The sequence below is a fragment of the Nicotiana attenuata genome, unplaced genomic scaffold, assembly GCF_001879085.1.
Source record: "Nicotiana attenuata strain UT unplaced genomic scaffold, NIATTr2, whole genome shotgun sequence".
Lineage (NCBI taxonomy): Eukaryota > Viridiplantae > Streptophyta > Magnoliopsida > Solanales > Solanaceae > Nicotiana > Nicotiana attenuata.
In genome coordinates, this window is record NW_017670955.1 from 79,133 (window position 1) to 82,868 (window position 3,736).

Genomic DNA, 3,736 nt, shown 5'->3' on the forward strand with positions numbered 1-3,736 from the left:
TTCTAAAGAAAAACTAGTGTTATATATCTTTCTTTTTTTCCATCATAGTGTTATAACTTATATATCTTGACTATTCGGAGTTAGAGATGGATCCAGGAATTTAGTAAATGAACGCATTATTATAAAGAGATGAATCCAAGATATAAATTTTATTGGTTCAACATTTAGTTTTTACAGTTGCACACATTATACTTTTGGAATTATAAATTCAGATTAATTTTTTAAATAATATTTTTCTTATATCTATATTTATACTTCGTGTCAAAAATATTGGGATCAGTTGAACCCATTGACTATGTGATATATCATCCACTGCTATTAGTTTTATACATTTCGCTTAATCATATGAAACTTTATGGTGACAAAAAGTGAACCAAGACATGCCCATCTCCCGTGGGCGTCTAGTTCTAGGGAAAAAAGAAGAAGGAAAAACACAATAAGATTGACATAAGATTTGAACTCACAACCTCACTTAGAGAGGTGCACCTGATAACCATCGCATCATATGATACTTTTAGCTTAGGTGCACGTACACATATTTAAGTACTTTAAAAAAAAAATATAACACTACTATAAATGATTAGGATAATAATTCACATTTATTACTGCCTCCCTTCTTGAAGTGTAACTCATCAAGGACACATAGGATTCTCCTTCCTTTGTAAGGCTCATAGGTGCTAGGTCTAATAGTGATATAGTTATAGAGGAGCAACTTACTAGAGAATTTGAGTTGTGGGTCTATAAGAAACAACTTATTTATCTTTGCATGTTACGAGTAAGGTCGGTATACACATTACTTTTTCCAAATCTCGCACTATGGGTATATTGGTTTGTTGTTGTCAGAGGCGACCCAGAATTTTAACGCGATGGTGGCACAATGTTCTGTTCAATCATTGCCCCCTAAAGGCTTTTAGCGTTCAGGGTACCAAGTGATTTAAATTAATCATTTTTAAGGTGTACACATACATATACATAATTGTTGTTGTTGATCTCACTAGGAAGGTGAGCATATGTCCACGTGCCCTATGAATTCTCACTATTTTTAAATTTACCTTCATTTTTTCTCTAATTCTCCTATGTAATAGAAAACTTATTGTAACATAGTGAAGTTATTAATCTCTTTAGAGGGAGTGTTCAAAAAGAAAATTTGGAGAGTTTCAAATTTTAGAAACAAACATGATAAAACAAGACTTATGATGTGACAAAGAACTTGTTCCACCTACCCATAGTCATCCCTAAGAGGCTAAGATCCAATAACAGAATAAAATTGTCGTTTTTCTTTTATTTTTATTATATATGGTCAAGATCTAGTTGATTTTTATGTTTGATCTTACAAAGGGATGAGTAATGAATTTGGACAGAAAACAACGTGGAGTACAATAAATGAGAATAACTAAATTTCGTTAGTACTACTTCTTTTTCGACACGACAATAAGATGAATCTAGACATGATAATAATTGTCCATTTGTACGTGGATGCGGAGAGTCGATAAAGAAAATTAATCATTCAAATTTCCAAAATATCTGACATATGGGATTTGCATATCTGCTAAAATAGACCAACAAATTTGTGAAACATTTAAATACTAATACTATTAATGATAATAATAATTTCTTTAAAATATTTCCAGATCTCACACTTAAGTGATAGGTCAAAATTGTCAGCATGCCGTGACAGGTAACATGACATTGCCTCATTAAATTATACAATATTATATCAACACGAATTATAGTATTACTATTGCAGTTTCATCCAGATATTTTTTCAATGTCTTATAGTTTAATTTATATACATTAACGGTGTAAATTTTTTTTACATTGTTATATTAATTTAATACTCCCTCCGGTCCACAATAAGTGTCCAGTTTGCTTTGGGCGCACCCATTAAGTAAATACTAAATTCTAGACGAAAATAGTTAGTGTAACTAAACTACCCTTCATTAAAATTGCACCATAGTTATAGTAGCACTTACTTCTCTTCTCAAATATGAGGAATAAATGACTTTTTAGGGATACGTGTAATTTTGAAAAAATAAATTGATTTTTCCTTGATTATATAAATAGATACTTATTTTGGACCAAAATTAAAAAACAAATTGATCACTTATTGTGGACCGGATGGAGTATGGTATAATTGGATTCAAGAATTCATACCAAGGGAATTCAGCAAAATACTAAAATGTCACAATTAAGATTTGAACATGTAAAATGCAATTTTTCCCGAAGTATTGTCGATGTTTGGACATAAGAATTGTAAAATTCGAGAAAAGGTGAAAAAAATTTCAAGTGAAAAAGGTATTTGAATGTGTTTGGATATGAATATAATTTTGGGCAGTTTTTTGAATTTTTGTGAGTAATCTGAAGTGAAAATTTTGAAAAATAGAGTTTTCCAAATTTTCGAAAAATTCTAAAAGTCATCTTCAAGTGTAAATCGAAAAATTCGTGATGATTTAAAAATAAAAGGTGAAAAATATTTCGGAAAAAAGAACTTTTTATAGCCAAACGAGCCTATAATTTACCGGCACAAATCTAAATTAATCGAACCTCAGAAAGAATATTTTATAACCAAAAAAATTATCCCACATGTTGGGACATAGGGATATGAGGACGACTGTGTTTGATTTGGACTAATGCAGCTTGTCCAAGTCAGCATGGGCCTGGTTGGGGCCCACTATAAACAAGTTGTCAATCTGTTTTGCACTATAGTTTTGTCCCCTTTCTCAAACTTATTTTCCTTTTTTCCCTTTTCTGAATATTGAACCAAATTTTATACCATTTCGATTTTATTTTGTGTGATACTATTACTATTAAAAAAAATCAAACATAGTTTTTTTTACAATGGCTTTTAAAATATTTTGAATTTTTTTAACTATAAGTCTATTGTACTTCTCTTACGTAGTTTTCAAGATTTCATTTTTTCCGATAAATTTAAGTATTCTATGTTTAAATTTACACTGAAAATTAAATTTTTGGACTGCCATACTCCGATTGCGTAAATTAAATTGTTTAATGCTACTGTTAAAGAAAACATATTTCTACTTTTTTAGTTAGGCCTGTAACATTTTTTTAAAGGGTGCTATTTTTGCTCACAACGAACTCAATGATAATACTACGATACAATAATAACAACGGCAAAAAATTCAGTAATTTTTCACGAGTAGGGTTTGGGAGGGTAAAATATATGCAGTCTTACTCCTACCCTAGAAGGGCAGAGAAGTTGTTTCCGATAGATCCTCGGCTGGAAAAAGGATGGAAAAAAAAAAGTAATGGTAACAAGTAGGAACAACAAGAAGATAAAGAAGATCGAAGCTAAAAAAGCAGTTAACTCTAGGTAGTAATAGCAATTTATGAATAAAAGGATAGCATACTAACACTAATGCTAGCGAACTAAGTAAGACAAGGATATCATACTAAATAAATTACAAAAAAATAGAAAATCATAACCGACAATAGATTAACAATAGTTTTTTCCCACTGGATATACAAGGTTTTATAGAGGAAGGATTATCTTAATTATATTCCACCATTGATAAGCCAAATTTGTCCTAATATCTTTTTTAAAATGTACGTATTATAGCACTTGGTTGTTATGTTGGTTACAGTGAGGCAAAACAGCGGCTTAAAGTTGCAATTTACAATTTAATTTATAAAGCTCCAAAAAAATAAACGGCTAGCAAATTCAATATTTTATATTGTCATTCTCTTCTAACTAAATAAATAATTCAACTTGTGTAAA